At 37.6% G+C, this 27,282-nt stretch overlaps 1 protein-coding gene and 1 pseudogene across 11 annotated transcripts in view; one reads left to right on the top strand and one right to left on the bottom strand.

The window, feature by feature from the left end:
- Positions 1-27,282, top strand: part of LINGO2 (leucine rich repeat and Ig domain containing 2) — a 1,231,101-nt gene that overhangs the window by 599,510 nt on the left and 604,309 nt on the right. The window lies entirely within an intron of this gene.
- On the bottom strand, positions 25,665-26,962 carry LOC311591606 (ATP-dependent RNA helicase DDX19B-like; annotated as a pseudogene). Its single transcript has one exon. The product of its transcript is annotated as an ATP-dependent RNA helicase DDX19B-like (transcript).

Here is a 27,282-nt window from a genome sequence, read left to right as displayed (position 1 = left end):
CAGCTGAGGCCAAGTGTGTGATGGGAGTATTTCTGCATGGAGGCTCAGAGAGGCCATTGTGTGAAGCTGTGAAGGGAAAGCCTGATCGCCTTGGAGATCTCAAGAGGTTAAGATGCCAGAGCCAAGGAAACATCTGCCAAGAAAAGCTAGAGGGAGTGGAACCATCCCAAGGGGAAAGAAGTGTGTTGCAGTCACCATAGTTGAAAGGAGTTGGAGACTTGAAGAGTGTTTTGACATCACATATGGAGATCTAGAGTTTGGAGTTTATCCAGCTCACTTTGATTCAATATTTCTACACTATGTTCCCTTCTGTACGTTTTGGAACAGTAATGCATATCCTGTGCCATTAAATGTTGGAAGTAGGCAATCTGTTCTTTTCTTTTTTAATTTTGATTTTATAGGAGATTACAGTCAGGAGATTAAATGAATGTCAGAAGAAACTTTGAACTTTTGACTTTTTAAGTTAATTTCTTTATCCATTTTTACATCCCAATCATAGCGCCTCCCTTCTGTCCTCCCAATTCCACATTCCCTCCTTCTTCCCCCTATTCCTCAGAAAAACGGAGCCCCACCCACCTATCCCAGCTCATCAAGTCTCATCTTTGAGCACATCCTCTTTTCTTGGTCTAACTAGATGTCTACATGTAGAAAAATGCAAATTGATCTATATTTATCACCCTGCCCAAAGACTCAATTCCAAGTGAATCAAAGACCACAACCTAAAACCAGATACACTAAAATCCTATTAGAGGAGAAAGTGAGGAAAAGCCTTGAACTTTCTGGTATGGGAGACAGCTTCCTTAACAGAATACAAAGAGCTGAGGCTCTAAGATCAACAATTAATGAATGAGACCTCATGAAACCTGAAAGATTCTGTAAGGCAAAGGACACTGTCAATAGAATGAATCAGAAGTCTACAGATTGGGAAAGTATCTTTATCAATCCTACATCTGACAAAGAAATAATATCCAAAACATATAAATAACTCAAAAATTAAACAACAAACCAAATACTCTAATTTAAAATGTTACAGAAGTAAACCGAGATTTCCCAATAGCAGAATCTCTAATGGCTGAGAAGCACCTAGAGAAATGTTTACCACCCTTAGTCATCAGAGAAAGGAATATCAATACAACTCTGAGAATCTATCTTACACTTATCAGAATGGCTAAAATCAAAATATCAAGTGACAGCACATGATCACAAGGATGTGGAAAAGAAGGAACACTCCTCCATTGCCAGTGGGAATGCAAACTTGTACAACCACTTTGGAAATCAATATGGTGATTTCTTTCAGAAAATATGGAATAGTTCTACATCAAGATCCAGCTATACCATTCTTGGGAATATTTTCTAGATGTGCTCCGCCATACAAGGTCATTTGCTCAACTATGTTCATAGTAGCTTTATTCATAATAGCCAGAATCTGGAAACAACCTGGGTATCCCACAATTGAAGAATGGATAAAAATATTTCACAATGGAATACTATTCAGCTATTAAAAACAAGGAATCATGATATTTGCAGGCAAATAAACAGAATTGGAAAAGATCATCCTGGGTGAGGTAACCCAGACCCAGAAAGACACACCCAGAAAGTGATAGGTACTCACTTATAAGAAGATTTTAGCCATATAGTATAAGATAAGTATACTATAATTCTCACACCCAAAGAAGATATGTAACAAGGAGGACCCAAGGGAAGATTATTAAACCTTACTCAGAAGGGACAAATAGAATAATCCGAAGAAGTGGTTGCAGAGAGGAAACAAGGCAGGAGAGCTAATGCAGAGAGAAATGAGGGGGCTCTATAGAAGGAACTTTGGACTCTTTAACATTGTTGAAACTGTGATAGACTATGGGGACTTTTGTAATTGGACTACATGCATTTTTCATTTTGTTATGACAAAAATCTAAGGGGCCTGGGGGTTTGAATGTATATCTCCCATAGATTCATGTTTGAATGCTTGGCCCATAGTTAATGGCACTATTAGTAGGTATGGCATTGTTGAAGTAATAGTCTTGTAGGAAATGTCAGTGTGGGAGCAAGCTTTGAGGTCTTCTATGTTCTAGCCACACCCAGTGTGGCACACTGGGTTCTGCTACCTGTGGATCAAGATGTAGAACTCTCAGCTCCTTCTCCAGTCCATGTTGACTTGGATGCTTCCAGGCTCCCCCCCTCCCCTGTGATGACAATGGGCTAAATCTATAAACTGTAAGCCAGGCCCAATTAAATGTTTGCTGTTAAAGAGTTGCCTTCATCCAGATTTCTCTTCACAGCAATAAAACCCCAACTAAGAAACAATGATTAGTCATTTTATTGCTATGTTTCTTTAACAGAATAACAATAGTAGCATTTTCTTCTAGGCTCATGAGTTATGTAATCTAAACTTCTTTGCCACCTGAGCAATTTCTGACATGGGTTCCATCTCTTGGCCTTAAATCCAGTTTTAAAAAATAGTTGATTATTCCCATAATCTTTGTGTCACTGCTGCACTTATTAAGACTTTCATACACTATGATCACTCCTTTATAATTTATGTTTATATATGGGCCCTTGCAATTTAATGTATATGTGATTATATCATAATAAAATATGTAGCACAGTTTTATATATTACATTAATTGTAGTTTCTTCCTAAGGAGAGCAAGTTTATTCAATTTCATCACCTCCAATGACTAAGTAAAACCTGCTGTATTTTATGTATACATAAATACATAGTATATATGTATTTTCAAGTATAAGAGTATGTAAGAAAATATTTTTACTAAATTTGATTTTTTTAAACTTGAGACACTAATTACACAGTGAAAACTAAGAGCATTTACTGGCTTCACACATCGTCTTTATGTCAGAAACACCATGTTAGGACTGAGAAAGTATACTTCTAGTAAGGTAATGTGTGTACCAAAGCGATCTGACAAACAGTGTGCATATGGGAGGTGGGAGATTTGGATGATGGGAACTGGACTGAAGGGAAGCGTGAGCTCAATATCCACTATGGGTCAAGGATGAAGAATAGCATTTGGTATTTCTTCTTCAAATGTAGCCAGTCTGCTAACATTAAGTTCCAGCAATGGTTATTTACCATTTTTCTACTTTGAAAGAGGCCTTTTTCCACCTATATTAAGTGGTATATATGAAGCCTGAAACCTATAAGATCAAGCACAGGTAGCAGTGAAGCAATTGATAGAAGGTATCAAGGATGGATGGTTGGGACGATACACTCTGATCAGGATGGGGTTAAGCAAGCTCTCAGGTAGGTATTCTGTGAATTTACCCAGAAAATTGCTTAATAAGGCTTTTTCAAATGAAACTATATTTTAAAGACAATAACTGGTTCAAATGTCATTTCAAATTTATAAGCCATATCTCCAGTATCATTTCACACATGAAAAATCAGTAATAGAATCATTTGGGGGATTATGCTTTCATACAGGTTTTAACTGGAAATCTTTTTCTTGACTTTTTATTGGGGGGCAAAATTCTATAAAACTATTTTTCTAGAATACATGCAATACAGCTCAGAAGGACTATATAATCTTTATTCCTTCCATGCTATGCTTTTAATATTGTACTTGCTTCTCTTAAGCTATTTAGGAAATTCATTAGCTTAAGCCTTGGATGCTTAATTAAACAATGGTGAAACAATGTACACTGTTCTTCTATACTTTGCAAACAAACCCACCTTGTTGAATACCTGAGACTCCATAGTCATTACACTGAAACGCCAGTTTTTGAAGAAGGCAAGCTTAAGATAAAAATGAAAAGTAAGGAATAGAAAGTACATTCCCCGACAGAGGTTTACTGTATAGAATAATAACAGCATATTGACTTGACAACAGATTGAATATTGTAAGTTCTGAAGCCCACCTCAGGGAGTAAGGGCAATGAGTCATCCTTAATGATAACTTAGAGAAAATAAAATCTAAGTTTCATAGTTTACAAATTAGGCTAAATATAAATGGCACAGAGGATAAGAGTACTGACTACTCTTCCAGAGGTCCTGAGTTCAATTCCCAGCAAACACATGGTGGCTCACAACAATTTATAATGTTTTCTTATGCCCTCTTCTGATGTGCAGGTGTGCATGCAGTCAGAGTGCTGTATACATAATAAATAATAAGATGCATCTTTTTTTAAAAAAGACTAATTATAAAGAAAAAACTTTGCATATCTGTGTACATACGTACATGTGCCATGTGAAGGTCCACAGTAGCTGTTGAGTGTCTTCTTGATAACTATCCATCATATTTACTAAATCAAGCTTTCTCACTGAACCCAGAGCTTTCCAATTCCAGCTGCTCTAGCTACCCTGTTTGCCTGGGGACTCCTCTGTCACTGCTTCCTGAGTGGTTGTATTAAAGGCCACTGCCATAATGTCTGGCTTTTTAAAATGGGTTGCTGGGATATGAGCTCAGGACCTGATGGTTGCTTTGAAATCATTTTAACCACTGAGTGAACTTTCCAGTTCTAGTCCTATGTTTTTTTTTTTTAAACTGTAAAAGTTCAGAGTTTCTTAGTACCAGCTTTGAAAATTGTTTATTTATTTTAATGGGTTTGGGTACAGGAAGTTAAGTCTGAAACCTCAATGACATGCTATACCATCACATTGCCAGCCTAGCATGCTAATAATATTTAAATGGAGCAGCTTTGCTGACATAGTCTTCTAAGATTTGAGATATTTCCTAGCAGTCTAACAGTTATAATAGTATCAAGACAATTTCTCATTGAATAAACATTAAAACATGTGAGTTCTGGAAATCCCAATTTGCATTATAAGCACTTTACCATGCACTAGTTGCAGCTTTGGAATCAGAGGGAGGTAAGTTTCTGACTGAGGCCCACCACTTGCTGATCATATGTCACTGAGAAAGCCATTTAGTTGTTCATGATGTACATTACTTTGGTGGTATGTTTTAAAACATAAATTTTAGGTACTTGTGGAACTTAATAATAGTTACCAGATCTTTTACCATACAATGAAAATTAGAAGTTTAAGCAACTTCAGCAGCATGGTGCATTTCCCTGTCATTTAGTCTTTCCTTGTCTTGCACCTGTCTCCCTCCCCCGCTTCTTTTCCCTGACTGCCCCTTCCTCTCTCCAGATGAACTTGTTCAATTTCTCAAAACTTTTGACAGTCAAGAAAAGACAAAATGAAATGATATCTGGAGCCTAGAGGGTTGCTATGACTATGGCATACACATCAGAACGTATCTACCTGCATAACGATAGCTCTTCATTGGTGAAACAAACACACTTCTCCCAGTATATCAGCTCTCAGGATTTCTAACACTGAATGTGAGCTGCTCTGCATAGGGAGACACATGCTTTCAATGAATAATCTTTTCAGTATTATTCTGACCAGGATCAATAAGCCTGGGATGGCAGCCTGTGTAGTTCCACCATGAAAGCTCATTCCTAGTCCTCTCATATTTGATAAGACTAAGGTAATCAATAATAAGACTAGCCACCCCCTTCCCCTTTTCCCAGATTGGCAGGATTTTCTATATGTGTATGGAATGCAGTACAGGCACCAAATGCAGCATGTGGCCACTACAATGACAATTATATTTGGAAAGAATAAAAATTGTTGGCTATACAAACAGAAAAAATATTATGTAGTACAAGTGAAAAAATTAATTGTCTCATAGCAATACATATGAAACACTTAAAATTAGGTTGTAGTTCTTTTTAAAGGTGATTTTATAACACAATAAAGCTGTGAAAGCCAGATTTTCATCAGCCATACTAAGAGGTAAAATTCAACATCTAAAATTAATAAAAAGCAACACATTTAAGAGGCATGAGAGGCAAAGTGAGTGATGCGATAAAGATATCCCAGCTCTGCCTGGGAAGCCAGGTATGTGGCAAACAGTACTGGGATAAGAGGCAACTCCATTCTCCAAAAACTTAAAGAATATGATTGATTCCCCTTTACAAAAACCCCCTAACTGCTTTACTGGGCATAGTTATTTCATGTTTGCACAGAGCTAGCCCTAAGTCAGTTTTTAAAACTAAGCTGACATTGTCATTGCTTCAGTTTAGAAAACGTCCTCCCTAACACCAAAACCTTTACATTCTGAACAAAGCAGAAGAACCACAGCTGGAAAAACATTGCTGAACCACAGGAATATAAAAGACATTCTTCACAAACTATAACAGCACTACCACAGCAACAACATTCTCATAAAACACACAAAACAAACACAGAAAACACACTCACAAACCACACACACACACACACACACACACACACACACACACACACACACACACACACCCCACAGAGAGAAAAAATTAGTTAACATAGAAAAGAAAAGGCTATGTATAGATCATAGCTGCCCAGAACCTGGAAGCTTCCAACGTCACTGGCTAACTGTGTTTTGTGGAAAAATATTTGAACTTGTTAAACGGGAATGCTGACACTCTGACTACCCTCACACACATTAATGTACTGTCAAATATTGATGAATGACAGTCTACAATTAGAAATCGAGACAGTTCCCAAGAAAAATCAGTATCACCATGTAAACATCAAACTACATCTGTGAAAACCTAGTTAGAAAAATATGACCCTTGGTATTAAGGCCAGTAATTTCCATTAGTTGTAAACCATAGCCCTCCTCTCACATAGTCCTAGGGATTGGAATGTTCCAAAGTCAGTCTGTGAGGTTTCAGCCCAAGAAATCAAATTAAAATGTTCTCTGGTAAGTTATGCACCTCAGAGAGAACAATTAGACTCAACAAATAAAGTACAGAGTGCTAGCCTACATTACATTCATTCCTAATTTATATATAATAACTAGTTACAAGCATCTAACTTTTTATAATCATGTTTCCCAATGATTTTCCTCTTAACCATTTTAAATTTGGTTTGGAGTTGCTCCAACCAGTAAGTCACCATCTCATTTTGCTTACGTTGTACTGTATCTCCTCACATTCACCTAATGTACTGTATCTCCTCACATTCACCTAGTTATTTCAGCCACTGAACACTCATTAATGATAAGACATGTTCATTAATGTTCCTGAGCAAAGACAGACCACCTATTGATCTATGTCAGCAAGCCAGAAGATGACAGATGACACTTCAGTTTTGATAGGAAAGCATGCCCATACCATGTCACCTATGTGGTGCAGCTTACTTCTCCATTGTTTCCCCTGCTATGTTGCACCCATGACTTGTCTTTTAAAAATGTTGTCCAGTCACACACACACACATACACATGCACACATACATGCACACATGCACACACACACATGCACATATGCACACACACACACACCACATTTTCTTTTCAAAAGTACATGTGATGATTCTCTATGATCTCACCCTGGTGGTTATTTGGGAACAGACATGTAATGAAATATCTAGCAGGAAAAACCAATTCAAAGAGGGGCCGATGGATTTGGAATACCTTCCTGTTCAGAAATAACACTGTCTATTTTAAGAACAGCACTTAGTTAGTAAATTTGTTTCACTTCATTCTTTAACATATAAAGTATATTTTTAAGCAAAAATACCATTCTTTCAATTTTTTGAAAATAAATTGAATCTCGAATTCATGGAATGAAAATATGATTTCTTATTTTACTTTCATAGTTGGAATAAATCAGATTCTCATAAAAGTTGTTGTTAAGAAAAATACATGTTTATAAATGTGATAGACTGAGGTTGGTCTGGTCAGTTGAGTTTCATAACACATGAATTGATTGGAAGTCATCTTCTACTTTTTCCCCAATACCATCACTCTAGAATAGGAATATAACTGATTTCAATTTAAATGTATTCCTTTCTATCAACTTCATGAATACCTCAGGGGATGGTCCAGGCTCTTTCTTGTGTAGGTATGTCTTTCAACAAGTCTATTCAATCATGCCATTTAAGTATTTTTTAAGAAATAGACACATGAAAAATACTTAGCTGGGAAAATGTGAATATGGGGTCTTCAGGATAGCGCAGGTAGAAAATAAGTATTCCAATAACATGCTAAAAAGCAGTGCAATTATGACATCATATGCATGGTCAATGCTTCTTCAAAAAAATTGGACTGTAGTATAAGAGCTTGTCTTTTCCAAAATAATATTAAATAAATTAACGGCCAGTATTATCAGAAGAAAAGTATATTCTTGAAGTTATATGTGTCTCAGATGGTAATAAAGGAGAGCTACTGTCTATGTATGTTTGCATTACAATCAATGTCTACATCACAGGAATTCCATTTAATAACACAATTATAAGATAATGGACATAGCATCACAGACTTTTATTAATTTAAAAAAATGGTTTGTTTCTTTGTGAATTTCACATTATGTATCCCAATCCCATTCATTTCTCCTTCCCTTCATATGTAACCCTCCACTCCTGCACCCCCTTCCTCAAAGGGGGGAAATCTCATTGTGGAAGCAGTAGTGTGTCACTGTGTCCCACAGCATACCTTTCTGTCCATACTTATTTCCTTGCAAATATTCACTGCAAGAAGCCATTGGTCTGGTTCAAGGTCTCTGGCTTCTGCCACACTATCAATGCTGGATCCTCACCAGGACTCCTCTTGATGTCCTGTTTTGGGTGATATCAGAGGAGGCGGCATTCTGTTCCCTCCTCCATCATGCAGTGCCACTTTTATTAGATTATCAGAGGTAAACTTTCCTCAGCACAACATCTGTGTGTTATTATGATGCTGTGGTCATTTCCTATGATTTACTGTTTGGTCTTCATGGATTGTGAGTTTAGATTTCTGGGTTCTCTTTTTTAATGTAGAGAGTATCTCAACCTTTTTATGTATGTACTTAATAAAGGCTGAAAACAGTGCAGTTGTTAGGAACCCACGGGTATTCAAGCTTATCCTATAACACTGTTACATTTATAGGTCCATTTTGATCCCATAGAAACTTTAGAGAAAATAGATAGCAAACATACACATACACAACACAAAGAAGAAGAAGAAAAAGAAGAAGAAGAAGAAGAAGAAGAAGAAGAAGAAGAAGAAGAAGAAGAAGAAGAAGAAGAAGAAGAAGAAGAAACGTCAGAAACATCCAAGAATATTAATCTGTTGATAGATTCTGAGCAATAAAACAACTGGATAATCATAACAACAGGGTGTTGCCTACTCTTCTCCTGGTTCTTCCCTCTCAGTTGTGCAGCCTGACCTTCAACGCCACCACATGCTGCCTTTTATGAACTGAGACTGTTGGTACCTTTTCTTTCTTCCTATGAAGCCACTGAACGGATTTGTTCATCTGTTTAATGTGTCTGGGGGCAGTAGGAATCTATTTTCTGGGGAAGAAATGTTTACTTTATAGAATGTTGAAGTGTCACTCCAGGACAACCTTTTACCCACTGCTGCTGAGTGGAAAACACCAGTATTTGGAGTGTCAGTGTAAGTCATGGCTCAGTTTGCTTCTTGTACACTGAAATTGTTTTCCTTTCTTGCTCTCCAGAACTTACTGAGTGTTGACCATCAAAATATAATAAAGAAGTCTTTTCATCTATTTTTCCAATAAAAGTTTTTTTTTAATGCCAAAGTGCTAGGCATTCTTGACCTTAAACATGCTGTGCATCTCAGTAGAGTTAGCGATGGATTTAGCAGACAGAGTAATGACATAGCATTCTGCTTTTCAGTTCCTGTATCACATTTTTCCCATGGTAGTAATGATTTTTATACCCAAACCAGCAAGTGGCAGGAGCTCAAACAGACTAAGCAGCATGAGTAACCTTCTATGGAGAACTCTGCCTGGTAGATACCCTCTCCGTGAAAGGGAAGGAGAGTTGGCAGTGACGAGTAGGTCTGAGATGTGCATAAACTTAAAAACTGGAAACTTTCTGACTTTGGGAACTGTTAAGGCTCTTCTACTAGTATGTTGAGTACTAGTTTCAAGCGTTCTATTTGTGATTTTAAAGAATTGATGTACGGAAGAGAAAGCCCATGACTTACATGGAAGTTTTGGATAGCTGTTTTAAATTTCTGATTCACTTTGACATGAAGAATTGAATTATTTTGCAATTATTTGAGGTTTTTTTTGTAGGTTATGTTGGTTTTTTAGTTTTAAAAACATTTTATTAATTTTTTGTGAATTTCACATCATGCACCCTAATCCCACCCACTTCACATATATATACATTATTGTTGTTATTATTATTATTATTATTATTATTATTATTATTATTATTATTATTATTATACATATATACAATAAACTACCTATAGCAAGAAGAATCATGACACAATCAGGAATTATATAAATGTTACATTCTTAGTGTTTGGGGTATTTGTATTTGACAGCACTAAAGAAAACATCTTTCCTATCTTGGTGCATCTAAAATTCTGAATGTAAAGCAATCTCCATTACATATTGTCATGATCAACTAAAACATCTATCAAGACCTAAAAACATCTTATCCCCTAAACAACTAAGCTTCATTGTAAAAGTATGCTACCTGGTCTTCAATTCCATCAGAGACTTGAGAAGGAATAAACTTGATTACCTGAGTATTCCAGGAGGGCAGATTAGTATCGATTCAAATGAGACGATAACAGAGACAGTTTTCTACCTAAGAAGTCACCCCCAAAAAATCTCTATTATGTTGGAGCATCTTCTTCAGCCTTCTGACCCAATATCTCTGACAGACATATTTGAGAGGCAAGAACTACTGAGGACTTGCTTACCCTGGCTTGGCAGAGGTTGGCTATCAACTCTGCCTGCATCCAAGGTTGCCCTTTTCTAGGCAGAATTCTGTCTGTGATAGAAATGAGGATATTTTGCCCAATGGCTTTTTTTATTTTGCCACATTTGAAGCCATCTCCATAAGGAGGTTCTTTGATGTTCATCATCCTCTTTGAGGTAGGCTGGGTGTTGCCAGGAGTTAACCTGTCTCGTTGTAAGTGAATCTTTAAAATAGTAAAAAAAAAAAAAAAAAAAAAAATTAAATGCCATGTTCTGAATGTCTCTGAGGTTTTTGAAGACCTTAATTTATTCAAACTGCATCCTGAATGTTATGCCCTCGCTTTTATCTTCCTGTTCTCACCCTCCCTTCCTCTTCCTCCCTCTTCCCCTCCCCAAACCTCTGACAGAAGGGGACCTCCTCCCCACCATATGGCCACAACATATCAGGTCTCATGCAGATAGCCTGCTTCCCCTTCCTTTGTGTGCTCGCTGGGCCTCCCCACCAAGGGGAAATGATCAAATCAGGTGCACCAGAGTTCATATGAGAGGCAGTCTCAGCTCTCCCCTCAACTGTGGAGAATGCACTGTCCATTTGATAGATCTGAACAGGGGGTCTAGGTTTACCACATTCATTGTCTTTGGTTGGTACTACAATTTGTTCAGGACCCCTGGGTCCACATCCACCAGTCTTGATGGTCTCCTTGTGGAGATCTTGAACCCTCTGGATCCTTCCATCCCCCCCCCCCACTTCTTCCACACCACTCTCAGTGCTCTAACTGGAACCTAGCCATGAGTCTCAGCATCTGTCCCAATCCCCCACTAGGTAGAGTCTCTCAGAGGACATCTATTTTGGGCTAATATCCACTTGTAAGTGAATATACACCATGCCTGTTTTTCTGGGTCTGGATTACCTCACTCAGGTTGATCATTTCTAGTTCCATCCATTTGTCCGCAAATGTCAAGATTTCCTTGTTTTTATTAGCTGAATAGTATTTCATTTTGTAAATTTACTAGAGTTTCTTTATCCATTTTACTGGTGAAGGACAGGATCTCTTACATGCCAGGATAGTATCTGTGCATTATGTAGTCAAGAATCACCTATAACTACTGATCCTCCAGCTACCCATTTACCAAGGTCTGGGATGACAGGTATACGCCACCATGACAACTAAAAAAGTGAATTACTCTACAGTATATGGTATTATACCCAATATCAAATTTCTGGTTTCAGTTACTATGGTTATTAAAACAAATAACTGTGGCTATATGAATTGTGCTGCTGCATTTGGTATAAAGATATACATTCCATACCCCTCATTTTGGCATGGCCATAGGCTACAGGTTAATATAGAGAAGTCCAAGCCATTAAAATTTCTGCACACACACACACACACACACACACACACACACACACACACACACACACATCTGGACATCCATTTCTACAATCTACTCACCTGCGAGTAGTGTGGGTAACCTGTGGCTAGCAGTTTGGGGTGATTCATTATATTCATAATGTGCTAGGTCTCCCTTTTTTACCTAGTCACCATTACTTCTGAATATAATAATAATTAAAATATAGTTGCATATTTTCTATGTAATACCTCTCACTTTGGTAGCCTTTGTGTTTTTGTGATTATTTAGTTTATTAAAATATATAAATCTAGAGGGTCAGGCCAGAAACATATAATAGTTTATTCAATATAACTATGTTATTAAATTATCAATGGCTACAGAAATGGATTAGCTCCTTGGTTTCTGCTCAATCATGAGGGTTCGAGTTTGGATCTCAGCACCTGTATAAAGAGATAGGTAGGTGTCAGTGAACACCTGTAACTCCAGTTCTGATGGTCCCAAAGACAGAGGGTATTTCTAGTACTTTCTAGCTTCAAATCTAGTCAATATAAAAATATAAGCCCATGTTCAGGAAGAGATCCTACCCCAAAGTAATAAGCAAAGATTAATAAAGGACACTTGACATCCTCTTCTGGCTTCTGGGAACAACTACACACATATAACTGCTGCATATTTTTACAGACACACAAATCAACAAACAATAAATGATTCATAGATAGACAGATGATAGATAGATAGATGATAGATTAGATAGGTGATAGATAGATGGATAGATAGATAGATGATAGATAATACATAGATGATAGATAAACAGATGATAGATACATAGATAAATAGATGATAGACAGATGATAGATACATAAATAAAGAGATGATAGATAGATAAGTAGATAGGTGATTGATAGATAGATGGATTGATAGATAGATAGATAGATGATAGATAGATAGATGACAGATAATACATAGATAGATGATAGATAAACAGATGATAGATACATAAGTAAATAGATGATAGATAGATGATAGATAGATAGATAGATAGATAGATAGATAGATAGATAGATAGATAGCCCCAGTTAATGATTGGAACTTGTTTTTTCATAATCTGTTTCTTTGCAAACGTCATCTCTTCATCATCTCCCTCTTTCTGTTTGAATAATACCATTTTCATATTTATTAGTAGTATTATATAGTTAAGATGAAAACTAATGGCTTGCATCATTGTATCTTTCTACCCTATCAATATATCATTGTGCTTTGTATTTATTTATTCCCTAACCAACATTTCCCATGATACCTTCCTTCAGTCTGCGGTCCCCTTCCTTCAAGGGTTAGTGTCATACTATCTATGTTCTCTTGTTCTGGTCTCCTCTGTTTAGTGTCTCTTCTCTCGTCATTATCTATTTCTATGTTTTGTATAAATGTGTGTGTGTTAATTTAAATCTATATTCTACATATAAAAAACATAAAATATGCATATTTCTGAATTGATTTTATTTCACTTAACATGATAAACTCCAAATCCACTGATTTTCTTACAGTTGTCATCATTTCATTCATTTTTGTACTAAAATAAAATTCCACTCTGAATAAGTTTTGTTTTCTTATCCCTTAATTTATAGATGGGCATCTATGCTGGTTTCCTTATTTATTTGTGGTTCAGCTGTAAAGGTGGCTGTGAAAGTACATCAGTATTATGCTAACTTTGAATTCATTGGATATGCACAGTAATACTATAGCTGGCCTGTATTGTACTTGTATTTTGTAGTCTTTCAATAGTCTTCAATAGTCACAGCACCTGGTTATCTTTCCTCAACAGGATAATAAGGAGTCTTTTTACATCCCTCCCAGCACTTGTTGACTTCTTTGTGATGCTAGCCATTCTGGCTGGCATTAGATAGGATCTTGATGTAGTTTTACCTTGTATTAGCCTGATGGGTAAGGATACTGATCACATTAAAATATTCATGGGTCAATTTTTTTTCTTCCTTGAGGACTCTTTGTTCAATTCCTTAACCCTTTTATTGACTGGATAATATGAGATTGGAATTTACGTTTTGGAATTCGGTATTTATTGTAAATATTAATCTCCTGTTGGATATGTGCTTGGCAAAGAGTTTTCTCACATTTTGTAGGAGAATTCTTTGTTCCTCTGTTTATTTCCATTTCTGTGAAACTTTTTAGTTTTACATCCACCTATTTGTCAGTTTTTGGTTTTATTTCCTGTGCTACTGGAATATTTTTCAAAAGCCATTTTCTCTATGTCTATCATGAAATGTTAGCATGACTTTCTAAGTGTTTTTTTTTTACATACTTTGACAACTTTTTTTTACAGGTTATTATTGTAGACAGTTGTGACCAAGGTGCTGATTTGTCAGTAGTGTGTGGGTGACATGGATAAAATCTTGTATCATGACTCTTCCTTCAATAATGACTCTTCTAAACTATTCCCCTTCAGCACATTTATCCTCAAGGTCTAGAGGATGACAGTTAATAAAAATATTAAGTGATGAATAGCAACAAGATAAAGGAAACTTTGAAAGTAAGGATTTTAATTCTGGATTCCTTTGCTTGTAAAAGCCTTTGACCTTGTCAATGATCTAGGATGAATAGCCAGATTGATCCTCAAAATACCTTGTAGCTGCTGAGACCCATATGGCATAAAAAATAAAATAAAAATGTTCATATTTTAAGAATTTATTTACAAACAATTAGATCTGAGTGGAATAAACACCTTTATTCCACCCTGTATTACTTTCATTGTCTCTACTCAGCATTTATGAGGTTCATCCTCAAATTATTTAGACATGATTCCATGTCAGAAGGAAAAGGCTACTTTACTGTCTCAAAACCATCCAGAGTTCTTAGTTTAGTCTATTATATTAACAATTTTTAACAGGTTATCAATGTTGGCCTTTAAGTTAAACATAGAATCATACACATATTCTTTAAGTAGTGTGTTGACCTTCAGGAGGGACCAGCAAGTCACAGCGAAGGTCACTCAGAGGGATGTTAATTGGCATTTACCAGAAACCAAGGGAAGACAAAGACTGATCTTTGTTCTCAGTGCAGAGCACTAGGCTTGAGCAGAATTTATAACTGTAGTGTCGAGTAATGGAAAGACATTCTTCTAATTTAAATTAAAGTTGTTTGTTTTGCAAGAGAAACACATGTTTGTTTGGAAGCAAGGAAATTGTTTTTTCTGGTCCAGTATGACCATGCTATAAATTGAACCTTGAAAGTCGGTTCTTATTTCTGATCAATAAATGAACAAGACTAAATAAACAGAACTAGAGTGCATAAAATAAGTTTTTATTATACTCTGAAGGGATTTTCAATCTTTAACTATGAAGCTATTGTAAAGTACATATACTCTGGAATTTAAGGAAATTATCTATAGATTAAAAAAAAAAAACAATTGGACAAAATTACTCAGATCCCTTAACTTGGCAGGAGAATGTCACTGAGCCACTTGAGCAAGCAGACTAGCTATCACCTCTCCCTGTTGCCCAATACACCTTGTGCATCAACATGTAGCCATATGAAAATCTATCTCTACATCTTTTGCATCCCTTCTTGATGTGTGCAATAAACACAAAACTGTCAGTGAGGCCATTCTAGTCATGTGGATAGGACATCACTTGAGACCCCTCTTCCTCTACCGCCTTGTACAACACCCCATTCCATGTGCAGGGTTTTCTGCATCTCCTGAAGGGACGCTGCTTCTCAGTATCTTCCTGACATTTTCACTACTGGGATTCCCTCTCCTCTTTTCCCAGGACTGTGCCATGTCCCTGGCATGGACCACCACCTTCTCTGTGGAGCCTTAACCAGCATCTCCACTCAGGAGATGTGGATGTCCTTTGTCTTCCCACAGCACGTGGGCAGAAATCTGTTCACAAGTCTCTCTTCTCAGTTAGAATGTGAATTCCTCAACAAAACAAAACAAGCAAACAGAAAAAAAAACTGTACCATCAGTGTCTCTATATTGCCTTGTACTACTTGGCATTTATTGACTCCATTTCACTTTTAACAAATGAACATTGTACCTTTTTTTGTTTTACTTTGATGTGAAATGACACAACAGTTATACAAGGTCTCCTTATAATGAAAATATTTTTGACCACTCCAAAAGGTCAGAAAATACATGACATCCAGCTCCTAATTTTGGCCTTGCTGTATTGGTATCCTTGAAATATCATTTTAAAGGTCTGTATGTCTCATATTCCTAATCTGTCAAGTAAAAATATATCCCTAGAATATTGCTGTGACTCTTTAACCATATGTATGTAAAGGTATTTTCAAAAAATACATGAATGAATTTGTATTTAACTTTATTAATGAGCATATATTTTATAAGTAATATTTTATTTAATATTTTATAATTTGATACATTTATTTAATATATTTACCTTATCCAGATTGTACTATTCATAAAATGAACATCACTGAAAATGTGATATTTAGGAATTATCCATATTCAGTTCTTCTAGATTGTCCAAATGATTGGAAAGCTTTCATGAATATTTTTATGGTAGTTAATTAAGATTATTTTATTTTTTAGTCAACACTTATGTCACATTCTTAAAGAATATTAATCTCTACCTAATAGTTAAGAGAATTACTCTGAACTCTATCATTTTTTATTATATTTTATTAATTTATTCATATTACATCTCAATTGCTATCCTATCCCTTGTATCCTCCCATTCTTCCCTCCTTCTCATTTTCCCCTTACTCGCCTCCCCTATGACTGTGACTGAGGGGGACTTCCTCCCCCTGTATATGCTCATAGGGTATCAAGTCTCTTCTTGGTAGCCTGCTATCCTTCCTCTGAGTGCCACCAGGTCTCCCCCTCCAGGGGATGTGGTAAAATATGGGGCAACAGAGTCTCAGGGTTGGGACCCGCATGCCAAGTTCAGGTAGGTTCTGTGGGCCCAAACTGCCCGCCAAGCTCTGCTAGAGTCTCTGGGCCCAATTGCCCCCCCCCAAGTTCATCTGTGGGCCTCTGGGCCCAAACCGTGCCCGGAGTCCAGCCAGAGTCTCAGGGATGGGACTAAGTGCCATGCTCAGCTAGAGTCTCAGGACTGGGACTGTGCACCTAGCTCAGCTAGGGACTCTGGGCCTAAACCTCATGCCGTGCTCAGCTAGAGTCTCAGGGACCAAATACACACTGAGCCAAGTTGAGCTAGGGTCGCGGGGCCCAAATCTTGCACTGAGTCCCCTCTCCCGTAGCAATACCCACTGGTCACCATGCCAATCACTCTGCTGGAGGGTTCCCAGCTGCAAACCTCAGCCGCCGCAGCTGCAGCTCTGGCCTGAGAAAATCCACACTCCTCCAGTGTGCAGGGGTACGCAGGTTTTCTGTGTTTTGGTCCTTTCAAACTGTGGAGTACTCCCCCTGTAGTGGGGTGGGAGCTTGGTGTTCCTGGTTCAGAATTCCATGCAATTCCCTGAATCGTTTACTGGAGCTTCTAAACATGGTCCACACTGCTCGCCGCCATCTTGGATCTCTCAACTCTATCATTTCTATGTCATTTCAGCATTAATTTTATGTTTAAAAAACCCTTTTTATTAATTAATGTGTTCTAAGAGTTTTCCAGGTGTAAGTCACTCTATCCAAGTAGTCCCTAGGGTAATACTGAATGAATTTATTTCTCTTTACTAGTTCTATTTCTCCCAAATAAGACCTATTTTCAGTCTTTAAGAATTTTATATATTTATTTACATTTTGATAAACACTAATATATTTTGTAGTAAGACAAAATTCATTTTGCTATGAAGATGGAAAGAATTCTGCCCCTCAGCTATGTAGACATGGAGCTGAGATTCAAAAGATTCTCCTTCTTGTCTGAAGCTTTCTCAGACTTTTCTCAGGGAATGTTGTGGGATTTCATGTTACTGTCTTCTAGAAATCACTGTATCTGCCCATTTGGAATTAATATTAATTGCTCTGAAATATTAACATGAATATTAAAAGCAATGTATGGATTATATTAGCACAGTTTATGGTGCTTTCCATGTGTATTGCCTTTTTATCTAGCCCCACTCTGTACTCTTAAGAATAGCTTACTACACCAGTTGGCTGGTGGTGTACCCTGTTTAGTGTTTTGAAAACTTTAAAAAAACACACAAAAAAATCACAAACATGACCTTAGGCCTTACAAGGACAGTATCACCAGCTCCACCACCTTCTTCCTCAGCATCTTGTCTCTCTGGAAGACCTTCAGTCAGTAACAAACATGTAGCCTTTGTTCCCCATGACAATAATAGTTACCTTCCCAAATGAATTGCTGTGGTTGCTTTACGGGCATATAGTCATTTTAATGCATAAGTAGGAGTACGCTATAAAATAGCCATAAAATGTAGTGAATACAAAGCCACTAACATTTTATTATTATTATCAAGTTGGTACACTATACATAACTGTAAACTATACTTTCTAACACAACTGAGTGCAGAGTATATATTTACAGTAGTCTCACACAAACGTGTTAGGAATGCATTGATAGGCAATATTATGATGCCTACGCTATCACTAAGCAATAGGAAGTCTTCATTTCCATTATAAACTTATGGGGTAAATATCACACAAGTATTCCTGTGTTGATCAGTGTTTCTGCATTACTGGCTGCATGCAGCATTTCTGAGGCCCAATGGTGCTTCATATGTATTTATTGCCCCAGGTATATTGAGCTTATAATTTCTAGAGGTGGGCCTAGCCTTCAAGGTGATTCTCTCAGGAGTGCTAAGTGGTCTCTCTCTCTCTCTCTCTCTCTCTCTCTCTCTATATATATATATATATATATATATATATATATATATATATATGTATATATATATATATATATGCCAATATTTTAAAGTCTGTAGTGAGTATTATGTGGCATTTCCTTGTGTATATGAGTTTCACTTAAAGTTTGGATTTTCTTTATCTATTGGTCAGTTGTGTCAGACATTATTAATGTGAAAGCCATCATTTCTAGTTCTTTGTATCAGATTTTAAAAATACTGTTTTGAGTGAGAATTAATAGTCATTTAACTTTTAAATGTAACTTCCTTAGTTTATCTTCTATGCTGTGCATTTCTTCTTTCACTTCATAAGAAGTTATTATCAGCTACAGTATTTTAATTTAAAAAGTGGCTATTTAGAATATTTAAATTCAGTTCTTTATTTACATATTTCATTAATTGTTATTGTATTGCCTTTTTTGATTCTGAGAGTGAAGGTGGAAATTGCTTATTATTTTGAGAAAAAATAAATCATAAAATATACACAAATATGTGTCTTCTGAGTTCCTTTGGGCTACAGAACTCACTCAAACTCATTTTATCTCCAAGCAGGAAAATTCTATCTTGACTCCCTCAATGAGACACATGGTTATATCCAAGTGGTGAAACTTCCCAGTGTCTTAACTTAGGTAATAAGATCGATAATGATTCTTGCCTTAGAAGGCATAGATGTAAGTGTACGCTGTAAGGGTCACTAAGTGTGTGATTAATTTTAGCTTTAATTTCTTATAAGTTGTTTTGATTATATCCTGAATGTTGTCCCTCACCTGAATCTTTCCATTCCCACTCTCCCTCCCTCTTCCACCCTATTCCTCTCCCCTAGACCTCTGACAAAAATGAACCTCCTTCCCAACCATATGACCACAGCCTATCAGGTCTCATCATGATAGCCTGCTTCCCCTTCCTCTGTGTGCCTGCTGGACCTCCCCACCAAGGGGAGGTGGTCAAACCTGGGGCACCAGAGTTCATGTCAGAGGCAGTTCCCACTCTAACAACAACTGTGGAGAATAAGCTGTCCATTGGCTAGGTCTCACCAGGGGATCTAGTATTATCTTGCATGAATGGATAAAGTGCTTCCTTACTAACAATTTTTGGTATAAAGAGTTTCAGTAATGGCAATCAGCTACCTGTTGTGAAGGCAAACCAAGCCCATATGTGTTACTAAATGTACAACCCATGCATTCCAAAAGAGAAGCCTCTGAAGAGGTACTGTAACCAACTTTTTCCTTTTCCCATTTACTCAGTTTTCTTGTCTAACATCTGAAGCAATTGTGTCTTACTTATAACCACTGGAAAGACTGTTAGTGGTTCATTTGAGTATAACATCCACTGTGGGCTAGGAATATATGACATGTGTTGTAATTATTTTGTTGAAATAAATTTCATTTATACTTATTTTTTGACAATTTTGCTCTGCAACCTGCTGCACTTTGAGAAATGATTTTTATACTTGTGGAAAAGAGTGCAAAATTTTTAGTTTTTATACTGCACTGTTTTATGTATATGGGTGGACATTATGTTGAAACATCCTTGCATGGCAGAATAAAATGCCACTTAGTTCTGCACTATGATACTTTTAATTTGCTGTTGAATTTGTTTTACTAGTATTTCTTGAAAAGCTTTTGCACCTATGTTCATCTGGAATATTCAATTCTATTTTATTCTACTTATAATGTCTTTTACTTTTGTAGCAGTGATTACATTATTGATGAGTTCACCACTTTGTGAGTATTTTTGACCTTCTTGGGCTTCATTTACACTTTCTAATTTAATAATAATTTTGCATCTGTTTAGTACTCATGTTATCTTTAATTTGTAAACAATTTTTCCTTTCATTACAATTTCATCCTCTTTGTGTCTTCAATACTAGAGTCTTTTCTAGGTATCATATATACTTTTAAAAAATCTAGTTGTACTGGATAAATGGCTAAGTGGCTAAGAGAATTTGCTTTTCAGTCAGGAGTCAGGAGTTCATATCCTAACATGCACATAACAAGCCAGACATTTGGTAAAATACCTACACCTGAATCTTGAAGCGCTCCGATCCTCCCTCCTAGCCTCTACACATGCACAGGCACAGAAAGCTGCACACGTGTGTGTGCATACACTTACAGAGCATCACTCTCACTCAGAAACAAAAACAGTAAATAAATCTTAAAATATAAAAAAAAACCATGATCAATTACTATGTAATATTTTATTACCAAATATAATCCCTGTGTCTTTAAGATAACTGTTCATAAGTAAAGACCTACTTTTGCCAAATTGATAACTGTATTCTAGCTGCCTTGGGAGTTAAACATCTTTATCCTTTGCTGTAACTTTGTGATTTTTCTGGTGTTTTGTTTGATTGCTTGATTTTTTTTGTTGTTGTTGCATGCCTTCTTTTAACTTGTGTATATCTACCATAGGGTTTTAAAAGTTATTATTAGCATAAAATGTGGGCTTAATATTTTATTTTTAAAATATGATAAAAACATACAGAAATTCTAAATTTTACTTCCAATCACTTACTATTTAAATATGTTTTAAAATTTACTCTCTTGGTGGTTAAATAATAAATGCCTCTGATAGTCCTCCATACTTAAACACTTATAGCCCAGTTGGTGGCATTTTCTGAGAATTTTAGGAGTTGCGGCCTTGTTGGAGGAAGGATGTCAAGGGAGTAGGGCAGGTTTTGGGAGCTTAATCCTTCCTTCTACTTTGAGATTGTTCTCTCTATTTTATGTTTGTGGTTGAGCTAAGATTGTTCTGTTTTCTGCTCCTCTTTTTATGACTGTAGCTTGCTGCCAAGCCTCCAGATATAAGGGACATTTATCCCTCTGGAACTATAAGCTAAAATGAACTCTTCCAAAAACACAATTTTGGCCATAGTATTTTATTACAGCTGCAACTAATACACTTTTGTTTTGCTTTATTTATACTGTAGTTTTCATATTACAAATCATATTTTTCTTCTTTCTTTCTTTTTTTTTATATGATAGGATTTCTTTGTGTAGCTTTGTCTGTCCTGGAATTCACTCTCTAGACCAGTATGGCTTTAAACTCAAAGAGATTTGCCAGCCTCTGCCCCCATTGTATATTTATTAAAATTATTTTTATCAGTAGGTATGCTTAAGGTTTCTGCTTTAAACATTGATAATATAAGACATGTGCATAACACTGTTACAGTATTAGAGTATTTTTAACTTGAAACTGTACCTACTTTTAATAGTAAGATTTATATTTTTATCTATAAATTAACATCATGCATGAGCTTGAAGAACTACTTTTAGCATTGTTTTAATAAGGAGGGTCTAGCATTCAACTTCCTCAGACACTGTTTTCTTGTGAAAAATCTTATTTACTTTTAATTCTGATCAAGAGTTTAACCCAGTAAAGCACTCTTTATCCTTTTTCATTTTAGCAGTTTGAATGTATCAGTCCACTTCTCCTAGCCTGTGTGTATGGGAAAGAATTGGCATAATATATTGATAGGATATTATAATGGTGGCGTTTGGACACTTCAAGTTGATGCTCCTGCTGCTTTTCTAACAGTATTACAGGTTTTGCTACATTTGTCTGTGTGTATCCGTGTGTGTGCTTATGTATGTGTGGTTATTCTCCATTCATAGTTATCCCCCACGACTCTCTCCTGCTGTCCTCATCTCCACCACTTCTCAAGTAGACCCGCATTCTGTTTCTACACACACGTATTCCTTCCCACTCCTTCCTCTGCCTTTGCTCTCACGTCTCCAGCTTCTTCTAACAGCCTTTGGTCCTTAGTTTTCATAAGTACATTTGACTTCTTTTTGTGTTCAACATAGTTGGAGACTCCTGAGCTTTGTGCATGGGACTGCCCATGTTTCTCGCCACACTTGAGTTGCTGTCAACCACTTGTCCCTCCTTCTAAACACTGTATCAGTGAGTGTGCCTTAGTTCTGTTTTGTTGCTGTCATAGGACAACATAATCACGTGAACTTAGAGAACAGTTTCTAGGGGCTTACAGTTTCAGAGGGTAAGGCCATGACCACCAAGGCAAGGAGCATGCAGATTTTCTGGGTGATCTACTCAACTTTTAAATCTATTATGTTTTTATTTTATTTATGTTTTATTCAGCTGAACAATTTTGTTTCTACCTTCTTTTCTTTTCTTTCTTCTTTTTTCAATTTTGGGTTTTTGTTTTTTGTTTGTTTATTTGTGTTTTGTTTTTTGAGAAATGGTTTCTCTGTGTAGCCTTCACAGTCCTCGACTCATGTTTCAGATCAGACTGACCTCAAACTCACATAGATCCGCCAGCCTCTACCTCCTCAAGTGCTAGGATTACAGGCCTATGCCACCACACCTAACTTAATTTTGCTTCCTTTTACAGTGTGTATCTTTGCTACACACACACACACACACACACACACACACACACACACACACACACATATTTGTGTATATGTAAACACACACAGTCATTTGTGTATTGTTTTATTAAGTTTATTGAGTTATGTATCTGTACTTTATTACTACCACTGAACTAACTTGTTTAATTACCTTTTCTGCAAAAATTAGTTGTTTTAGTTACACTGATTAATGGATAATAAATATGGTCCTTCTCTGGTGATATTTTTCCCTGGAATTAAGTCTTTAATTTATTTTTACATCTCAGTCATAGCTCCATCCCTCCTCTTTCTCTGTCCCTCCCTCCCACCCTCTTCCCTTATCTCCGCTCCCCTTCTTCTTAGAAAAGGGAAACCCCCACCAACCCACCCCAGAACATCAGGTCACATTGGGGCTGAGCTCACCCTCATCCACTGTGGCAGGCAAGGCAGGCCCGTTACAGGGGAAGTGATTGCAAGCAAGCAACAGAATGCATGTCACAGACAGCACCCTCTTTAGCCTACTAGGGGACCCAAACAAATATCAAATTGCCCATCTGCTCATCAGTTACATATGTGTAAGGGGCTTAGGTTAAGTCCACACATGGTCCTTGGTTGGTGCCTCTGTCTCCGTATGCCCCTGTGGGTCTAGGAGAGTTGACACTGTTGATCTTCTTGTGGCATTCTTTACCCCCTTCCCCCTCCCCACTCTTCCACAGGACGTCTCAAACTCTGCACTCCACCTAAGTCCTGGCTATGACTCTTAGCATTTGATTTGACCACTTGTGTGAGGCTTCTCAGAAGACAGATATGCTAGGCTCATGTATGTAAACATAGCAGAGTATTGTTAATGGTGTCAGGGGTTGGCTTTCTTTCATGGGGTAGGTCTCAGGTTGGACCAGGTATTTATTGGACACTTCCTCAGTCTTGTCTATATCTCTGCACATCTTGTAGGCAGTGTAAATTTTGGGTCAAAGGTTTTGTAGGTGGATTGGTGTTCCCCTCCCGCCACTATAAGTCCTGTCTGGCTGGAAGGTGGCTTCCTCAGTCTCAATGTCTCCCACTACTAGGAGGCTCAGGTAGATGCATCCCATGTCCTCCCAGTAGCCTGTTCTGTCACAGGTCTTCATCTAGTCTCAGTGATGCTCCTGCCTTTGCTTTCCTTTTCTTCTCCAAGCCATTTCACCTCCCCTATCGACTGTCTCCTCATCGAATCCCCCTTCATTTCCCTCCCTACAACTTCTCCTACCCGGTTCCCTCTCCACATAAACTTCCTCTATCTATCCTACTTCCTCATTGGAGTGGTATTCAAAGAGAGTCTCCCTTGAACCCTCCTTATTACTTAGGTTCTTTGAATCTGTGAATTACAGTATGGTTATCATGTAATATACGGCTAACATCCACTTATAAGTGAGTACATGCCATGTGTGTCTTCTGGGTCTGGGTTACCTCACTCAGGAGATTTTTTTCTAGTTCCACCCATTAGCCTGCAAATGTCATGATTTCCTGGTTTTTGATAGCTGAGTAGTATTCCATTGTGTAAATCTACTGGAGATTCTTTATCTATTCTTCAGCTGAGTTACATCTAGGCAGTTTCCAGTTCCTGGATACAATGATTAAAGCTGCTATGAACATAGTTGAGCAAATGTCCTTGCTGTATTCTGGAGCATCTATTGGGTGTATGCCCATAAGTGGGCTGGGTCTTGAGGTAGTGCTATTTCCAATTTTCAGAGAGAGCACCAAATTGCTTTCTAAAGTAGTCGTACAAGTTTCACTCCCACCAGCAATGGAGGAGTACTCTTCTTTCTCCATATCTTTTCCAGCATGTTCTGTCACTTGAGTTTTTGATCTTAGCCATTCTGATGGGTGTAAGATAGAATCTCAGAGTTGTTTTGATTTGTATTTCCCTGATGACTAAGGACTTGAGCATATCTTTAAGTATTTCTCATGCATTTGATGTTCCTTTGTTGAGAATTCTCACTTTAACTCTGTACCCTGTTTTTACTTGGATTATTTGGTTTGTTGGTGTTTGCTTTCTTGAGTTCTTTATGTATTTTGGATATTAGTCAGATAGGAAGTCTAAGATTGGTCAAGATCTTTTCCCAATCTGTAAGGTGTCATTTCATTCTATTGACAATTTTCTTTTGGCTTACAGAAGCTTTTCAGTTTCATGATTTCCATTTATTAATTGTTGATCTTAGAGCCTGACCTGTTGGTGTTCATTCAAGAAGTTGTCCTCTGTGACAATGAATTCAAGGTTCTTAGCCACAATTTTTTCCTTTTTTTTTTTTTAAACAAGGTAAATTTCTGGGTATTCATCCCTAATATTCCAAAGTTTGTAAACAAATTTTCTACTATACCCCTTCATTTGCACAAAATTCTGACAAGTCCAAACATAACTCTGAATGAGGTAGATAGCCTCTTCTCAGGCCTTAGTCTTTGAAGTGCCTGTCAAGGCCTATGCGATGAAAGCACTAGGCTCCCAGGCAGACAGTGCTGAGGGTGATACCAGCCACCAGAGAAGCTTCTCAGTTGGCTATTTTCTCGATTTCATCCAAATCATCTGTGTCCAGTCTCTCCATCTTCTTATTAAAATGCTCCTGGAGTTTGCTGAGGATATTCATGTAGTGCTTGCTGTCTACCGTGTTTACAGCGAGAGCGCCTTGCCAAAGCAGCCTGTGTGCCCAATGTGGTGCAGGTAGGTCTCATTGTCTGGGTTCCCATCCTTGTCTACAAGGTCAAAATTGATGAAGACAGACACTTGTTCAACATCAATACCCCGGACACACACATTGGTGGTCACCAGAACCTCCTCTTTGCCTTCTAGGAAGCGGTCAATCATGGCAGCCCTCTGTTCCACCATCATCTCTCCACTCAGCAGAGCCACCTGGTGGTGCTCTCTGGAGAGCTCCACTGCCAGCCAGTTAGCTGTTTTGTGGGTGTGACAGAAAATCATGGCTTGGGCGATGGTGATGACCCCATACAGGTTGTACAGGGCCTAGAACTTTCTCTGTTATTGCAAAGGACATAATACTGTTTGATGGTGTCTAAAGTCTCTTCTTTGTGCTTCAGTTTGGTGATGTTGTGGTCTGGGACCACCTTCTGGGCAAACTTCCACACCGAGTCTTCAAAGGTGGCAGAGAAAAGCAGCATCTGGCAGTTTCTGGGTAGCATCCTCTGGGTGCGCATGTTCTGGTCTTGGTGGCCCTGAGTTGCTATCATCACATCAGCCTCGTCCAGAACAAACACCTTGATCTTCTTGGCGATCAATGAACTTCAGCTTGGAGCACCAGTCCAGGACAGTCCCGGGGTGCAGATGACAATCTGCTCACTGATATTCTGGCTTCTTTCCAATTTATTGCCTGGAACAGCATAATCAAGCTTCAGTTCATGGTAAAACTTACCTATTTGCTCAATCACTTTCCCCATCTGAAGAACAAACTTATAGGTTGGAGAGAGGCACAGACACTGGGGATAGTTGTTTGCAGGCTCTACTTGGCTAAGCAGGGGCAACAAAAAAGGCAGCTGTTTTACCAGTACCAGACTGAGACTGGGCAATTAAGTTCTGTGGAGGTTCAGCAAGCATCAAAAGCAAGGCATTTTCTTGTATTTTGGATGGGTAGTTGAAACCAATAGCAAAGGCTCTCCAGGACTTCCACTTGGTTGGTGTTATTCACAAGATTGCTTCTGATCAGCTTGTTGAGCAAAGACTGAGAAGCTTTGTCCTCTTTCTCATCTCCATCTGTTTTCTCTGCATTAAGTGTTGAACTTAACAATAGCACCATTGGCATCTGGTTTGATTTTCTCCTCACGATGCAAGCTGCTCAAGCCACTCAGGGGCAGGGAAAGTGGGTTCTGTGCTTGAGCATGGGCTCGCCCTAGAGCAGGCCAGCAGCTCTGGCCAGTGTGACTCAACATGACCTCCACACTTTCTTATAATGGATTTAATGTATCCAGTTTTATGTTGAGGTCTTTGATCTACTTGGACTTTAGTTGTGTGCAGCATGATAAATATAGACCTATTTGCATTGCTCTACATGTAGACCTCCAGTTAGACCAGCACCATTTGTTGAAGATGTTATCATTTTTCTATTGTATGGCTGTGGCTTCTTTGTCAAAA

This window comes from Acomys minous (genome assembly GCF_964271855.1).
Source record: "Acomys minous genome assembly, chromosome: 1".
NCBI classification, from domain to species: Eukaryota; Metazoa; Chordata; class Mammalia; order Rodentia; family Muridae; genus Acomys; species Acomys minous.
The sequence above is the reverse complement of the archived record's forward strand: the minus strand, read 5'-3'. Positions and strand labels throughout refer to the sequence as shown.